This window comes from Anas platyrhynchos, chromosome 5 (assembly GCF_047663525.1).
Source record: "Anas platyrhynchos isolate ZD024472 breed Pekin duck chromosome 5, IASCAAS_PekinDuck_T2T, whole genome shotgun sequence".
In the NCBI taxonomy this organism is placed as follows: Eukaryota; Metazoa; Chordata; class Aves; order Anseriformes; family Anatidae; genus Anas; species Anas platyrhynchos.
Window position 1 is genome coordinate 17,503,270 of NC_092591.1, and position 18,490 is coordinate 17,521,759.

The following is an 18,490-nucleotide window of genomic DNA, read 5'->3' on the forward strand; positions in this document are numbered from 1 at the left end:
TGGCAGGCTACGCTGGAATGTGTTGCACTTCTGCATCTATCTATATTATCCCCAAAAAACATCTGATAAGAATCCTGCTTGTGGACAATAGACAAGATAATGAATATTCCTATTTTGGCCTGCATCATTGTTGTTGCTGATTATGTGAATCTTGATGGGAGTCCCCTCGCAAAGCCAGCAAGTGGGCTTGGAGAGGTGTGACAGTGACAATAAGCTTGAAGTGCATCCAAAAGTAATGGAACCCCAAAACTTTCGCGAGGACAAGTGTTGGGGGGATGGGACGAGGGGTGGAGGATGTTGGTGAGTCTTGGTTTTTCACATTTCAGGGGTGCATGCTTCTGATATGCTGGTTTGTCACCAGTTTGGCCACCTAGTCTTTCTAGTTCCATTTAAATCACCTACTCCAAATCATCTAAGCTCCCCAGTTTCTTTTTCAAAGAGATAAAACTGCACCTTTAATTTCTAAATCCTTTGAAAAAACATAATCACTTCAGTCCAGCTCCTGTTACCTACCCAGTCATAGAACAGCCTAGCACTGGGCACCACTGTACCGTTACTTATGCCTGAATGTTTTCAAAGCACAACAGCTGATGTGGTCTTTTGCATGCAGCCCGTAAGGTATGGCAGGAACACAAACCAAAGCTCCTGAGGGTAGGAGAAAGAAGGCTTTTGGCTTTATAAGTCTGGAGGAACTGAGTGTAAAAGTCTAATTTGGACATGAAAAGGTTGATGGAATGTGTCATGCTGACTTATTTTCTATTCTGTCTTTAAATGCAGCAGGAATCTCTTCAGGTGAGATTACCCTTTCCTTCTCCATCCAGGTATGAAGCTCTGCAGCCTGCTCCCCCAGTCCTCGCTAGACTAGTGTGGCTAGCTCACTGCTCTCCTGGCTTCCTCTCTGCCTTTAAAATCATCTCTCCAAAAAATTGATACTCTTAGTATGGAATTACCATTCCAAAGGTGCCTGGTCTTTCTGGCTTGATAAAGTAATCAGTAGGTGATGGGTAATGATAACATTTGTTGGTTATTACCACAGTGATGTAGCTTCAAAAATGGATGAAGTCCCCTCCTCTGAGAGGAGGAGGGTTGAGGCTGGGCTCCCTCCCATCGCAGCACTACAGAAAGCAGGGTTACAGGTGCATTTAACACTTACAGCAGAGAGTTTTGAGGGGACTCAAGGTTCAGCTCTTATAAAGCTGTCTCTATAAACAGGCTGACGGAAAGTTGGAGATACCCAAAAAAGGAAATTCTGACCCCAATTTTCACTTCCAATGTGTATCAGCCGCATATCAAATAATGAGCCTGAGACACCCTTATTAGTGCAGGCTTTCCCAGCATCATCGCTTTCCAGACAGCACTGACTACTAATGTATGACTGGAGGGGGCAACAGAGGCCATAAAACATGACTACCAAGTTTGCTTCCCTTTCATCAGTCTTGCAAAAATAGTCTTTTCCTGTAGTAAAACAGCAAACTTCTGACTGAACAATTTATTTCTTATGGGTCCCTTCCAGATAGCTTTTTTCTACCCCCTCCCCCCCCTTTTTTTTTTCCTATTTTTTTTCTCCTTCCTTTACTTTTGCAAGCATTTAGGGGAACAGATGATAAACTCCTGGGTGCTGGAAAATAGGAACCTCAACTGTTACTGCAACTGCAGGGCAGGTCCTGTAACCAGAGCAGCCAGCTGCTGCATTCAGTGACTGACACAGGACACAGGACCTACTCGCTCTCATGCTACAATCACTTCTTTCCACACCTGTGCTTCAGGAAGCAGTCCTGCTTGCCTGTTGCTTCACCACACTTGTGGCCAGACCACAGGAAGCCACGTTTCTAGAGCAACCTCACAAGAGAGCTGGCGTGCAGACACAGGTGCTCCTGCCCCAGTGCCCCTGCCTACCTGGGGGGAAGCTGCACAGCTCAGCCGCCTGTGGCAGACGCCGCGTGAAGCAATAAATTGCAACACACCTGCGTGTGAACAATCGCTTCATGATGTGCGCTGAGTCAGCCAGCAGTGGCATCTGAAGGATTAAAAATAAAAAAGGGAGTAGGCACTAGCTGCCTCTGTCCTATCAAAAGCCCTGGAGAGAGCCCACCAGCAGATGCAAACAAACCTTTGCACAAATTTCATCTTCTGCTGTCAGAGAACTGTAACATGTTCTTAATTAGCTGGTTTTGGTTAAAGACACCACCAAAAGGATGCTGCAAGGATGAACTTCAGTAACACAAAGGGTTAACCAGGACATGTCTTGTATGCCAGGCTATGGTGCAATTTCATCTTGCACCTGACCCAAAATCACTGCAGCTGCTGCTGAAAAGGAGGTCTTGTCCCCACATTTGCTTTGCTCCTGTTGTGTTATGTCTGGTGAGTGTGAGGCTACCGATGAGTCAGAGCAGCTCACTGTGCTCATGGCCCTTCCTTTTTTTTTATTTTTGTTAAATGCAGAGGAGGCAGTGGAAATGGGGAGGAGGTGTGAGCCCCTTTCAGAAATAGCCTGCAATTAGGTAGGTTGGATTCTGCACATTGTGAATCTTCCCTATTGTTTCCTTACCGTTTTCATTAAAACAGAGGCTGAAGCAGGTTGGTTGAACACAAGTTAGTTGGTCTTGCAGTCCCCAGCTGGGTCTCACCCACATGTACTTGCAAGGTAGTTTTCCTGTCCTGGCGCCAGAGTACCACACTTGCCCTAAGAAACACAATAGGATAAAGCATGGTGGGATTCTGTTCCAGCTGAGATGCCTCTGCTGTGAATAGTATCCTGAGGTATTATGCTAGTGATGTCTCCTGTTACATTATAGTTTGAAAAATAGAGACTGGTTGATAATGGAGATGCTCAAGAGAGTTAAAATGCATTCACTGCAACTGCGATGTTGATAATCCACAAGATAAAAATATACTACATGATTATGTCAATGTTCTTGTTCAGAAATAATGTGAACTTTGTTCACTGTAACTTACAAATGCCCCGAGAGAATTCATAAATTGGTGTCTAACAGCAATCTAATCCCATAGCCACCAACTTCATTACAAGTGCTGGAGGGAAGGGGCAGAGATCATGTAGGTCACAACTGAGAGACTCAGAACAACTCTTATGGCCAGCGTACCTCAGCATTTATCAGCCTCACCCCACAATTCTTATCTCAGCCTTTGATTCCCAGTCTGTAGAGAGCTTGAATAGGAGGTGATGCTATTGCACAACTATTTCCTTTCCTGGCCCCAAAATGGACTTAATTTGTGATTCTTGGCCATTATCACCACCAAACATTGTGCTGCATATCATGGGTTCCAGTTTTTTAAGCATTCTCTTGTAGGACCTTGTAAGTCCAAATTAGGCCAATAGTAACACAGGGCTCTGGCACATGATGGACTGACTGTACTGGCAGTCTAGCTGTGTCTGTGAGATAGCTATGTCAGCATTTAGCCTTCACAGACATTTCTAATAGGATTTCCACTGGGTGTGATAAATGGCAGTATCTGGGATGTAGTCTTAGCTACATTTAGAGAGCAAGGTCACCCACGGACCTTATTCTTGCTTGAAAGAAAAGGGAAGCTGTACCAGTACAGAAAGAAGTCTTACCTACACCAGAGGTGTTCTCCAGGTGATAATCTGGGTGCACAACGAGTCCACACCTGAAGGATCTACCAGCAACAGGCCCTCCTTCTGGTCTGGATATATGAAGACGCTGCAAACAAGAGTTTTGCCCAAACAGCCTCGCTCTATCTAGCTAAAGGATATAAACAGGGAAATGGGACATAGAAGATACTCACCCACCCAGCAGCTAAATGCCTAAAAGGATCTAGATAAAGGTGAGAAAATAACAAGTTTTCAGAAGTATTTGGTATCGGCTCAAGTCTGTTTTGACTAAGTGAGGAAGACAGATGAGTGCTCCTGAGGGCTGGTACATGCCACAGAAAAGCTGGACTTTCCAGCACCTTGGAGGAAATGTACATTAGCCTTTTTTAAGCAGTTTAAAAGCAGATGCAGATTTTGCCTTCTTTTTATTCTACTCCCCACTATGCATTTACCATTGCTCTTTTGATGATATGTCAAAGTCCTTTCTGTGCAAAGGATAGCATGGATCAGTGACAACTGCAGCCTCTGTCCTGCTCTCTGTCTTCAAATTTCCATTTCACTAGAACAATATTCAGCAACATCTTTTGTGTCCTGATTCCTAGAAGAAAGCATCCTCCAGAGAGCAGCCTACCAGGCCTGAGACGCTCATGCACAGCAGCAGCTGCAGCCTACATGGAGTGGGGGTGGTATAAATAGCTTGCTAGAATAGAGGCAGGATAATTACATGGTGTGGACCCATGGCCAGAGCTGCTGCGTTCATCTTGGTTCTGTAATAAGCACTGGTTTAGCCAACAACAGAGTACTATTGAATGGTCCCAAAATTGCCAGTTTTACTTGTTTGGTACAATTCAGGTTTTCTGAATCTTTTTGCAGAAATTCTACTGTGGTATCAGTGACTATGAGTTTTAGTTTTATCATAGTTAGTCTCTGACTTTTACAAAAAAAAAAAAAAAAAAAGTATATTTATTCAACAAGTCACTGGCCTTGCCCTCTCCAAGCTTCACTCACAGAGCGCTGGTGAGGTCCTTACTCTGTGTGCCATACAGCCTTTATGAATCCTGTCTTCCTTGCAGGACAGCTAGCTTCAAAAAGGGAGTGCGTTCTCCTTAATTACCATCCTTACCCTGTCAATTGACTGCCCTCCCCTGTGTGGTGGGACCCATGGGTCCAAATGCTCTCCATCTAGGTTAGACAACACTTGTGCTATCCTATTTGGGGGGCACAGGCTCTAACCTTTGGGCTGCTGTAGGCCAGTGAGGGCGCGGCAGCCATGTTGATGTGGTGTTAGTGCTGCGCTGGGGCCCCGTGCTGGGCAAGAGCACATGGGCACACTGAGCCCAAGGAGAGGGCAGCAAAGCAATGCTGAATTGTTATGGGTAGGACGTAGTTGTCTAATGAGCCTAACCTGTGCACCTCTGGCTGTATGCTGAGCTGGATTTATATGACGTGAAATTCCCAGCTGACCAGGAGGTGCTCAGGGGTTTTCACTGCTTCAAGTCCGCTGACACCGGGAAACACAGATTGCTCTCTTGAAGGATCAACCTAAATTTCATCGGTGTTCCTGGTCCATTCACCTGGGTTGTGCCTCTGGTGCCTGTGTTAACTCCAGATTAACCTCCGGGTGCAGTGGGTGAGGCTTTGTAAACTTTGTGACAAGCTTGTGTGAGATGTAGAAATGGCCTGAAGGTTCGCAGTCAGCCTGTAGGTTCACAATCTGCCTGGGGCAGACATACTTGAGAGGTTTCACAAAGGAACATGGGGTATGGCCAACAATAATCCCCAACCATCAACCCAGTGTGGAAATGGCAGCAAATACTTGGCAGAGGCCTTGCTTGTGCCCCCAAAACAAGGTGCCTGCAAAGCCAGCCACTTCTCGCAATGGCACCAATTCCCTGCTCCAGAGCCAGAAGTGGACAAGCTGCTGGAGCATTACAACCTGCTGCTAGCCACAGCTGGAGATGACTTGTGACTGTCACTGCTCTGTACAGATCACTGTCAGATAGACACACAGCGTTCATAATAAAAACTCATTCTGAATCCATCCCTTAGCAACAAAACTCTTACAGTCCTTTTGCTGGTGCAACGGCTGAAGGTTGGACACCTTCTCTACCATCAGAGCTGCAAAATGGTGCATAGCAAAACTACGCCACACGGCAAGCCTGCCGTGAGGCACTGTACCAGACATACTGATTAATGTGAGCTCACCCTGCTGTCATGGAAGATGGAAGATGTTTCTGGGTGTCATGGTGTACATATGCTTATCCTTAAAGGTTGTTCTACAAAATATATCTATGTCCTTCTGGTTGGCAAGGCTTAGCTGCCGGCTAACCCCTGCCTTGGAAAAGCAAGCCTGGTCATCTTGAAAACTCAGTACTTAGCTGGTATCCTACAGAAACCAATGTCACACAGTGAAACCCTTCAACATCCTAGACCCGAGGAAGAAAATAACCACAAATTAATATAACCTGAGGCAGGAACAAACAGCTCCTAGTATCATAGACCTCCCCAAGTTGGAAGGGACCCGCAAGGATCTTTGAGTCAAACTCCTGGCTCCACACAGGACCACCCCAAAATCAGACCCTATGTATGGGAGTGTTGTCAAAACACTTCTTGAACTCTGTCAGGCTTTTAGGCTGTGACCACTGCCCTGGGGAGTCCCCAAACCAAGGGACTTCAGCCTGTCCTTGTATGTCTTGCCCTCCAGACCTTTCATCATCTCAATTGCCCTCCTTTAGACACTCTCTAGTAGTTTTATGTCCTTCTTATGGGTGGCATCCAAAACTGTACACAGTGCTCAAGGTGAGGCCGCACTAGTGCAGAGCAGTGGGTCAATCCCTTCCCTTCCCTCAACTGACGAGCAATGACAGGCTTGATGCATCCCAGGACTTGGTAAAGATGAAATTACAAGACAGGAAGCTTAAGTAAATAAAAACCAATTGCAAATATACTTAAGTTATATCAACTCTTTCTTGCACATATGCAAACTCCTATTTCACTGGTATTAGCAGGGCACTCGGTCCCTTACATATATATTCACTGTTATCTCAGCTCCAACTAGAAGCTTTATCAGATAAGATAGAAGATGCTAACAACCTCCTTTGAAAGTGAGTCAGACCATTACCTAAAATTTTGCATGTCCATAGATAACTACCTGAGGGAGCCAATGCACAGTAACCAGACTAAATTCACCATGTCCTCACTGTGGTGTGCTGGCCATGGGAACAGGCTTACTGGCAATCACTGAGCAAGGAACTTGCAAGAAGTGCATTAAGACACTTTTAAAAGAAAGGCTTACATTTCATTATCCCTGTAGGGTACAAGCGTGCTGTACCTAGTGGACTGTAAATTCACTGTCTAGCTTGCTAGTGAATAGTCTCCCAGAACAGAAATCTGAGTAATCACCCCTTCTAATAAATGGAGTGAGATTCAAGAGGCCTACAAGGGAGATCTCCACTTGCACAGCATCACACCGATAGCCCCACAGCATTTCAAGCTGTTACTGCTGAGTGGCAGGCACTTTCTGCTATGGCTGACATTAAAGGAGACCCTGAATATGCATGTTGCCCTCTCTGCTGACAGCTGAATCTCTGATGTAGTGAAATGCATAACATCTGCCAAAGGAGCAAGCTCTCCTGAATAAATTAGCATCCACCCAGGATATGAGCTTGGACCCCTCAACCGGCTGAAACCAGTTAAAAGACCAGCAAGGGGACGTGGAGACATCTATTCCTCACTTCCCAAATTCACAGGAGGCTGGCAATAGTCAAAAACTGTACTCCACACAGGAAGAGAGCAGGGGAGCCCCATGGGCCTTGCCAATATTCGGGTCCTTTGTGGCAGCATAGGACTTGTTCATAGCAATTTCCAGGTGATCACAGGAAGTTAAAGAACCTCCCAAACTACTGAAAGAAGAAAAAGGAAAAAAAAATAAAATACTATAGAGTGTTTGCCATCAAAGTAGGCTGGAAAAAATATAATTCCTTCTGCACATCATTAAAAGTCCCCAGGTATTAGCAGGCTCCACTGACAGCACTTCTGGGCACACAACCCATCTTCCCTGTGTGCCACCACTTGCTGATGCCACAGTCTTTTGTATTCCTGCAAGGCAGGAAAAATAGTGAGAGAAACAAACATCCCCATATTCAAGGTCTGCATCCGTCAGCAGAGCAATTCCTCCTTGACTTTGAAGGTGATCAACAGGAGCCCTGAAGCGCAGATTTAAGTGGGTGCAGACAAGATCAGCAAAGACATATCTGCCTCTTTTGAGCCTATCCTCCCCTGAAGCTGGATATCTGATGCTGAAAGATACCTCAGGATACCGCATCTCTTTCGTCCATTGTGGGGCAGCACTGCCTTTTCCTTGTTCAAGAGACGCAGTGAGGTCCTCCAAGCAACAGGCTCCTCAGATCTTCTAAGGAAGCAGGCAATTCCCAGAGGTTTGTCCTTCTTCCTTCGCAGAATTTATTGTTCAGGCTACAGCTTGGGTCACAGCCCTGGCCAGCGCAGCTGCCTTCATTGACTCAGTGGGAATGCTTACTACCAGGGAGAGGAGGAAACTCACTGAATTTTAATCACATTTTGGCTGCCAGTTCCAAGGCCAGGAAAATACTTGTTTACATGATTAGAAACAAGATGTGTTACATGCACATATTCTCGTCAGCAATTAGAGTCTGAGCACAGGCAAACAATAACCTCCTGGCTAAATGCAATGCAAATCCCTCAGCTATGACATTTTGGCACGACTTTACCTCCAGGACCCTGATGTTGCTGGACCTGCCTCTCACTGACACTCAGCAAAAATACTGCTACTGCAAATGAATGGTACCTGGGTCAATTTCCTGTTCTGAACAGGAAAAATAAAATATTCTGGGGAGCTAACAAGCCCTTAGCATTAAATGCAGTTAGAAGAAAGAGGGAGCCTGTATACATCAGATGTAGATGCAGTTTAGTTAAGAACTGCTTTAGCTATCCAACAGGAGCAACTGAGTAGAAGTCAGTGAGACAAAGTGTTTCAGAGGAAATCAAAATTGAGTTCTTCATGTCTGCACAACAAGGCACAGAGGAGAGACTAAAGACAGCCACAGGCTGTATACAGGCAAACCCTCAGAGACAGGAATCCTGCTGGCAAGGCCCTGCCAGATCTACAGTGATCCTTGCAAATGATAGAGTGCAGCCATGGAGTTTCTTATGGGAGGAACTGGAAATGCAAACCACATAAGCAGCTGCAGCCCAATTCCTTAATTTCTGAGCCTCTTTACAGCCCATGACCCCTCACCACAGAACCAAGTGTGCTCTCTGTCCTTCACTCCATGTGTCTCTCTTTAACATTGGGGAAACAATTACTTTAGCTTTTACTTACGAAATCTTTGATGCAACTGTCTAAAAACAATCATCTCCCTTAATGATGCTGCCTCTGTAGGTATCTTTTGCAGCTCATTATCTGTCACAAAAAAAAAAAAAACAGCATAAATATATATAATGTGTATATATATATACATGTATTTATGCTGAAATAGCTGGTAAAACCCTCTGCTTCCTAAATCTCCAAAATAAGTTGCAAGCATCTCCAGATAACTCACGGAAAAGCTAAAAATAGGAAAAACCAACCACCATATTTAATCATTTGCTTTTCTTTCTTCTTCTTTTTTTTTTTTTTTTTTTTTTTTCTTGGATGTTCTCACTATGTTGAACAGTTGCACTTCCTGTGAGGTCATGCACTAGACAATAGTTTTCCAAGACCCTGGAAACAAGAGAAACCCATAAAACAATTCCACATCCAGCAGCACAGAGCTGCAGGCACTCACTGAAAGGTCTGCCCGGGAAGTGGCCTGGGTTGTCTCTCTCCTGTCTGTCTTCTTTATACCAATATTTCTTTTCCAAATATCTTCCCAAGCTGTCTGCTTTTATCTCCTCCTGCTACTTACTGAGCCTCCCCAGTTTTCTCAGGCTGTGCATTCCTCAGTGTCTTGCTCCCACTCACTTCTGAGATTAATGCTGTGTAATATTCCAGAGCTATCACATTCTGTTACTTGGAGCTCATCTCGTTCCTTCTCAAAATCAAATTTAAATTAAAAAAAGAAAAAAAAGCCTGTATATCATGTATATCTAAGTGGATAAATACATCTAGGATCAAGTGCTGAGGGATAATAAAGGGGTGTCTACATCAAACAAAGTAGATAGTCATTCTGATGTGAAAAAGTTTCTCCATTTTATTTAGGTGTAGGCTTGTGACCTGTATAATCCAACACCCCCATAGAATATAGTGAAAGGCCTGCCTAATTTGGAGCACCCATACTTTGGATTGCCCTCAGCAGGTTTCTGGCTAGGCCAGAAACAAGGCAGGGACTGCACCTGCTCGAAGCCTGGGGGCTGCTAGGAGGTGGAGCAAAGAGGCCGTCCTGCTTCATGGACGTGCTGTTGGTGATGAGTGACCAGCTCTGGGTGAGTCTCCCTGCAAGAAGGTGGAGCTGTGATTCACCCCTTTGGGCTGGGAGCAAGGTAGTCACATTTTCACACTTCTCAGGACACAGGCAAGAGGTAGGTAGAAACTGGGCAAATTTTGCTCATGAATAACTGCAGAATGTCTTGGCACATCAATCTCCATCAGCTACAAGGCCATGCTAGAAGATGGGCACCCACACTTGCACTTCCCTACAAGACAGATGTTGCTCCTCTGCCTTTCGATGGCAGAAATGCCATGAAGTACTACAATGGTAGTTAAAAATGTACTTGCATACTACGTCATGGGAGAGTGGGCTAATAAATTAATGATGACTAACTCCAGTGCTTCAAACTGAGGGAAGAGAGTTCCCTGGAAGAGCAAATTAGGTGGCGTGTTATTACTGACAGTTCCTACAGCACTCCAGTGGGTACAAGGCACTTTGCAGACAGGTCTCTTGACCTGCAGAGCAGAAAGAAGAATTATGTGGTACAGAATGATGTTTTTCCTCCTAGGAAGGGTAGTTTCTGTGGGCTGGAGCTGATGAAATCTGCTCTGCTTCGTACCTTTTCTGGTCAGTGCTTGGCTGAACAATGCCTCACTTTTGTGCCTTTCTGGAGAAAGAATAAATCACCTTATTCCTGCATCTGTTAAACTTAGCTGCCAGCCATTTTCAGTTTGTTGCAATAAACGGAAAGCTCCTAAACTCTGGCTGGCATAAGAGTCCAACAGCAATGAGGTCAAAAAGGAGAGTAGCATTCTGCGCTTTGCAGAGAGCTGGGATATTTGCCAAAATCAAGCACAGTTTTTTCTCCAGCCAGTCAAGGGACACAGAAGCTTTTCCAGACGTTGTTGGCCAATTCAGAGCAGTTTGGCCAAAAGCAATATTCTGGAGGAATCCACTCTGGGCTGAATTTGGATTTTATTTTTAGTCAAACTGTCTGTCCTTCATTGCAAGGAAGAAAATACCATACAATCTATGCTCAGGCATCCACAAAAACATTGCTTTGAAACATTTTGCAGGAAGAGCAATCCCTGCCACTCCTTCTCCTTGACACTGGAGTACAGTCACAGTGTCCATCTGTTCGTGTGGTTCCCAAGCCATTCCAGTCTACGGAAACCTCAATGTCCTGTCAGTGGGGCTCAATCCCCAGCATCCATTGCCCAAGACTGGCTCCTGCAGGTCACATATCTGCCACCAGGGCTTCAGGTCAGGGTGAGACAACATCGAGCAGCAGGCCTTCACCTCTGCTGTTGTGGTCCTTCCTGGTCTTGTCCTTGGCACCAGGCTTCTCTGCAGAAACACTTCTTTCTCATTGCAGCTAGCAGTTTTACAGCACGGCCCCACCACTTATTACTCACTGCAGTCATTGTGTGGCATGCCTGTGATTAACTAACTTCTTCATATTGGTGAAAGCAAAGAATGGGCTCGCAGAAGCAATAGGAGGAAAAGAAAAACACCTCTCAGTTTTCTATGTGAAGTCCCTTGGGTCATATCACATGATCCAAATAGTGTCTATAAACTCAGGGCTTCTTGATAGCCAGAGCTTTACCCCAATGCAACACCATATCTTGTCACTGATCCTGTTCAGTTCCCATCTGTATCCACAAATGCCATCCTTCTCCTTCCTCTCTCCTGCCCTAGGTCCCCCATACAAGGATCGCTAGACTCTGGGCTCATTTCCTCTGTAAAGAGCGTTAGGAAAATCATCTGCCTGCCCGGCTGCCCCAGGCTGCCCTGGAAAACCAGTGCATTAGGCCAGCTCAGTGTCATTCAGAAATATAATGAGGTCTCCTTAGAAATACAGTTTCAGAATAGATTTCCTGGGCTCACAGAGGTGCAGTGCTCTGCTCACAAACTAATCCTGCTTAGGGAAAATCCGGACACAACAACAGCAGGGAGAGATATTTCTACTTAAAACTACAATAAAGCCCAGTCTGAGATTTCTAACACTTTTTTCAGGTTGCCAGTTGCTTTCTGCTTATAAGGGGGTCTGTCATGTGCACACAGCATAGGGAATCCAAACTTCTCATAACCTTCTTGCATGGGCATCTGGCAGATGCAGAGTAGCAATTTCCTCTGATCACTGATGCTTAGTGGCAGCTCAGTGTGCCCGTTGCTCTCAGAACAGCTATGTCTCATTCACCAGATCAGACCACATATAAATGAATGAAAGACAGTTTCAGTAGAAGGACTACGAGCATCCCTGGACTTTTTGCCCAGAACCTGGGCTACATCCAATCTTTCAGCATACAAAATAGATTGGATATAATTTATCATAATTTTACCTTCTCTTACAAACCAGAATTTGGAGGCTCCGCTTTCATTCCGCACTAATAAATTAATTGCATGTATAGTCATTTGTAGACCGTAGCAGCCTTTCTACTTTTTTAATGCACTGCAATAGAATAATATAAAGGTTTAGCTAGGATGAGAGCTTAACTTCTCTGTGTAAAAGCTTTCACAGTGAACTAAAAATGAACCCAACATACAGAGCAGCTGAACAAGCTCACACTGTCTCAGTTACAGACAGGTGAGTCGCTGCTCCATGATGGCACTTGGGCACTGGTGCCAGTGTGCAGGCAAGCTCCCAGGAGCTGCCATGATGAGCCCAGAGGACATGCTGCTGGATGCACACAGCAGCAGCAAGGAGCTGCCAGCATTTGCCAGAGCCACTCTGTTTTCCACAGCTGCTTGTTGCCCACTCAGTGCCCAAGCAGCTCAAGCAGGAGGCCCATCAGCCTGTGCTGTGTCTGGCTCAGCGTGACAGGAGACACAAGGAGAGGTTAGCTTCAAAGAGGTAAGAATGAGTACCTGTGGTCAGATTAGGAGTTATCGAAGTCCTCTGCTAGCCTTAGATAAATGGATCCTGCAAACACATCAGGCAAGAATCTAGTTTTGTTCCCACCTTGCATCAATTTAGAGACCCAGCAGAATTATAGTGTATATAAAAATTGTCGTAATTTTAAATGATTTTTAAAATTATATAATATGTATAATCATTTGAAACTCACTCCGTATTACTACCTACGTATTTCTGGAAGGCACTGGTTTAGCTGAGGACTGCACATAGCTTTGGCAAGTCTGGATGAAGGGTAACATACACAGGGCGTTGGATCTGGCAGACAAAAACCTTCAGTGAGGGCACTGACAGAGGTGTAGTGACGTGTCCACAGTGATGGAGACATATGTTTCTGAAGCTGAGATCTCTCAGATGTGCAGGTGTCCTCTAAATCAGCCAGAAAGCTCCCTCTCCCATCTTCCCACCTGTCTTCAGCAGGGCAGCGCAGACATGAGCAGTGTTGTCATTCCCAGGGCAGCCGAGCCCTGTCTCCTTGTTCTGGGCTCTCCTACGCCAGGCGCAGCACCCGGCCTGCAGAGCCACCACTCCCTGCATGCGCAGCGAGGTTGCTGCTGGAAACTCCCATTGCACAGCTGCTGGCGCAGCCCCAGTGACAAACGCAGAGTCACATCCTCCCTCCCTGCTGGTGAGCCAGCATTACCTTGCACCTTATGTTATCACCACAAAGCTTCCTTCCTCAGAGGGCCAAGGGCAGGAAGCGCTGCCTCGGGCACTGCTTACAGAGCACGCACGCATCCAGCTATACTGAGATGAAAGTATCCTCAGCCATTTCCTCCTCGGCAGCCCAAGAACTAGCCTACTTCTTCACTCGGCTCTTTGCCACAGTCCTCCGTGACATCACTTACAGGAACAAGCCTAAACTTTCCCAATTTGCAAAATGGAATTAAATCATATTTGCCTGGTGTTACGCATGAGATTACTAAACAGTAAGCATTCGACTTATAGCAGATACAATAATAACTAAACCTGACAAAGTGCTTTGGTCGAGTGGGCATCGTTCAGGCATGGTGATCTAATAGGAGAAGGTGCTAACGGCAGGGCAAAGCTGTGCCGAGCTTTGCATCAACCTTCAGGCCCTCAGCCCAGCTTCACAGCTGCAGGAATTTTATTTCTCACTTTCCCAGGAGCCCTATGATATACAGTAGGGGATGGGAATGAAGCTGGGAGTAGCCAAGGGTTCACAAGAAGACTTTCTGATACCCCAGAAATATAACCTGCAGTGTCACTAGATGAGGCAGTGAATAGGGTTTGGAGGAGACCATTCTGGAGCTGTGCAAAGGCTCCTCATGGAGCCAGGGCAGGCTTCACTCCCCAGGCAGCTCGGTGACAGAAACACACGAGGGAGACGACTACCAGAGATCTTCTGGAAAGAGGCAGGAAGAAAGTGGGAGTACAACTTCCTACTCAGGACAGTGAGATCTGACCCCTGCTCAATTTCCCCATGACTCAAGTGGTATTTCTTAAAGCAGCCCTTCTTTCAATGACTAAAAAATAGCAACTGCCAAAGCAGAGGAGACTGCTGACTAATGCTGCACTAGAAGATACATCCTTCTCCTGAGGATAAGTTGGTACAAGCACCAATTTCTGGATGAGGTAGATAGACAAGACTGCCAGTGGTACTCCGTTACAGCTGACGTACAGCTCCCATGCACATTGTTTTCTAAAATGTAGAGAAGATGACTAAACAGGGCAGTTTCAATAAGACTGTTCGGTAACTCTATTACAATCCACATGAATGACATTTCTAAGGGACATACATTTGCAATTGAAAACATTTTTGGAGTGCTCACATGAAAAGGGCATGACAACTATTAGCAGAGACCACAGGCCTTCTCTCAGTTAACTTCTCTCAAACATGAGCACATCATTTGGAAAAATATCCCATCCCTACGGTGTGTCCAGTGCCCACAGCCTTCAGCAAGCAGTGGCAATGGGAGGTTCCTCTGACCATAAAAAATCCGGGCTTTATTTCCAGGCTGAATTGGGACCTTCTCTCCATCTGCTGGTACTGTGCTTTTGCCTGCCAGACTGAAGACACCTACAATGGTGTGCTCCTGATGGGGGACACTTGTAGAAGGTGATTTTGATTTAACTAGAGGACAAGAGGCAAGAGCAGCACTGCAATTGCCTGCAAGACCCCATTGGAAAGCAGTCTTCCAAACAATGATTCCCCAGGAATAGTGTTGAGTGTTGGTCTGATCCCGCTGCTAGAACTAATCTTGTCCTAAAATATGTTTAACAAAATCCCTTGCAGAAAAGTGTTATTTTTCTTTACTTGGCTTATTGTTCAGACTGGTTTAATCTTTTGAATTTACCTATTCTGCTGCAACAGAATGTATGTGTTCACCACCAGATACCAGTTGTTGCAGGTGACTGCAGGTGCCATCTTTGTGTTAGGGAGATGTCCCTTCCCCAAGGAGTGCTCATCCAGCACCTTGGAGAAGGAAAGTAGGCAACAGACACGTGAGATGCCCACCCCACTGTCACGCCAGGAAAGGGAGAAGCCCAGGATACAAAAGCATCATGCAGACTCAGTATCTCTCCATGGCAAACACTCTGCTTTTAGCACATGGTTAAAAGAAGCAAATATCCCAGGGGAGAGCAAATTAGTAACCAGTATCTGACACTGTTTGTCTTTCTTCTGACGGATGAGCCATTTCTTCCTCTCTTTCAGACTAATACTTGGCTGTACTTTCCTTTTAATGAGCTTTTGGATCACAGCCCAAAATGGATCAAAGACGCTGAGGGTAGGAGGGAGGGGAGGACACATGACCCAAACGTTTGCCTTTTTTCTCTTTTTCTTTACCAACATAAATTGCCTTTCATTACTGAGGTTAATGTCAACAGAGGGGCTCAGTGCTTTGCTTCAGGAATGGAGGGTGACCTGTCTGCCATTTTACCAGTGACGGATGTCAAGCAGCAGGCAGGTGCAGGAGAGCCCTCTGGAGATGGGCAGAGAAAGGGTGACTGCTGCCGATGGGCATCACTCGCCTTTCTGAGATTGCCTTTCTGAGCAAATGCATCCTTGACTGAACAAATACAGCAACCCCTGGGGGGGGTGTCGGAAAGGAAGAAGATTAATGGGTGATTTTCTAGTTCTTGTGTGACACGAGAACCTGAGTCTCAAGGTGGCAAGAAATTGCAGCTGTCAGGAGAGGCAGGAGCAATGCAGGATAGGCAGGAGATTGTGTTACATCTTCATTCTTCCTTCCCTGTGTCCCTGAAAAGTCTACCGCTGTCAGCAGACAGCTTTGAGATCCATGGGTGGGAAGCACCCCCACTGCCTGGACATGTTGCTCTGACAGCCTAGTGTAGAGTACAGGCCTAAAAAGTGGAAACAAATAATCCTGCAAGGTTATGGCCATCACGACTTGGCTGTGCTTTGTGACCCATTTTTTCCCTTCTCCAGTAGAAAGCTTTGCCAGGAGTTTGGAAACTTGCACTTGCCTACACGTGCCTACTGTGAAAGGGAGCTAAGTGAGAACAATTCAGAGGCTGATGAGGCTGGGAAAGGGCAGGAGAAAAAATAAATTAAAAAAAAAAAAAACAAACACAAAACAAAACAAAGCAAAGATTATTCAGCAGAAGGTGAAACAACAGTAGCTGTAAAGAGACTGCAGAGCCCCCCTCAGAAGACTTGTAGCTGCTGAGGAGTGGGGGATGGCTGTGCAGCTGGTGGTGCAGGGCCAGGAGAGAGGCACAGCCCCCCAGTTCAGCAGAGATTGCAGGGATGCACAGGAACTCCCTCTCTCACAGCAGCTGGATAGCTGCCTGCTGCCGAGGACAAGTGGTCCTAGGCACAAGCCCGTGTGTGCTGAGGAGCAATGACCACCACAGGCAGCTGCTGGGCAGGTAACAGGATGACAGCCAGCCACCAGCGGCCACAAGGCCTTCGCCTGGCATTCAGACTGGAGAAAGGCCATTTCTAGCACAGCAGGAGCCAAGCATCCTCTCATCAGGCTTTAGCAGTTTTTGCTTGCTGTCGATATTCCTCCTGCTTGCTGAAAGTTCCCCCAGGTGGGGTTTCTGCAGCGCTCTGAGCAGCGTGCTGAAGGCCAGCCCGCTCCTGAATTGTAGGGGGGAAATACCGCTGATAGGACGCGAGCTTTTATTTCCAGGAGACCTCCTCACACGAGTCAGTTGCCCTTCACCAAGTACATTTTGTGTATTAGTCTCCAAGTGTGAATGAGCAAGAACAGCCCATGGTTCCTGGCAGGCCCTCAGTACGCTGCCCTGCCTGGCGTACGCTTGCAACACCTCTGTTACACAGACCTGCTCGTGGCATACTCCAGATGGCAACTCAGGACGATGGGATTAGCTGTACGGAGCACACTCCTACAGAAAGCGAAGGCACTGCCAGGCTTATTTGTTGGTGATTGTGTGCAGAGCTCCAGAACATGCACGCTTTGTTCTCTGCATTTCCTACCTTTAAAATGTCTCTCCCCAGTAGTAGACAACTGCCAAGCTTTGCTCAGTTTCAATGCTCCTCTCGGAGGGGGTGGGGAGCCACATACACTCATATATATAATTCTCTTCCTCCTTATTTAGTTTTCTTTTTCTTAGGGTAAAATAGGGCCATTTGAGCCGGAAGCACAGAGCTGCTTCTGATTTGCAAACCTCCTTGCTCTACCCAGAAATAGGGTGATTTAAGAGATTAAAACAAAATGTTAATAACCTTATATCTGCTCTCCTCAAATATTAGCTATGCCAAGCATCTAAACACAGAAGAAACTTAATGAGGTTCCATAAGATGTAGAGTGTGAAACACACCCAGGAGTAACCCAGCACACACTAATGGGCATTCCCCAGAGCTTGTGACTCATGGATGCGTTTGGTACTATTTCTGTAGGGCAAACAGCAAGAGAAGTAAGGCAGCCACTAGCAGAGGTGTCTGCAGGCTGACTGCAGAAGTTGGTAATGCCAGAAGACTAGAGAGTGGCTAATGAAGCATCTCATTTCAGAAACAACAAGGGGAGACTCCAGGGAAGTGCAGTAGTGACCTACATAGAGCAGAAGGATACAACAGAAAGGCCTGGAGAGGTGAGGACAGCCAGGAGGAGAGAGAGAAATTGTCAGGGCAACACAAGAAGACTGCATCTGTATAAAATAGGATGCAATTAAACAAATGAAAGCATCCTTTTCACTGTGAGATAAATAGGCAAAATGCACTCTGAGATGTGGTAATAGCTGATGTTTTGTTTATTTTCATATTAAAAAAATGGATCTATGCTGGGAATTCAGGTCAATCAGAACGAAAAAACACAGGCGTTTTTTGCAAACCAAAACATGGGGAATTTTTGTATAAATTCAAAGAAACATAAAAATGCCCCAGAATGTTTTGTCTGAGCCTTCAAAACAGCACAGAAATTTTCTCAAAAAAGTGAAAAGTAAAAAGGATTAAAAAGATATTTGAGAGCATCTCAACAACATACTGTTACATTTTAAAAGACTTTTTCAGCGTTCCTTCCCACTGAAGAAATTCAGTAAAATTGAGATTAGTTTACAAAATGTGCTGGTGTACCTCACTTTACATATTCTAGGAAAAAAAAAAAAGGCAAAAAAAAAAAAGCTGCAGCCAGCAGAGTTGACATTGCCTATTGCAGCACTCAAAGCAAA

The 18,490-nt window shown here is 45.7% G+C and overlaps 1 long non-coding RNA gene across 8 annotated transcripts in view; it reads right to left on the reverse strand.

Moving 5' to 3' along the window:
• Positions 1-18,490, reverse strand: part of LOC140002581 (uncharacterized) — a 44,796-nt gene that overhangs the window by 6,539 nt on the left and 19,767 nt on the right. For 3 of the 8 annotated variants that reach the window (XR_011809526.1, XR_011809529.1, XR_011809530.1), the window contains 3 exons: positions 8,931-9,011; positions 3,575-3,722; positions 2,549-2,683 (listed from right to left, as the gene is read on the reverse strand). This is a non-coding gene — a long non-coding RNA (uncharacterized lncRNA). The remainder of the gene's footprint in view (positions 1-2,548; positions 2,684-3,574; positions 3,723-8,930; positions 9,012-18,490) is intronic. The other 5 variants (XR_011809527.1, XR_011809531.1, XR_011809528.1 and 2 more) reach the window with 3 other exon arrangements.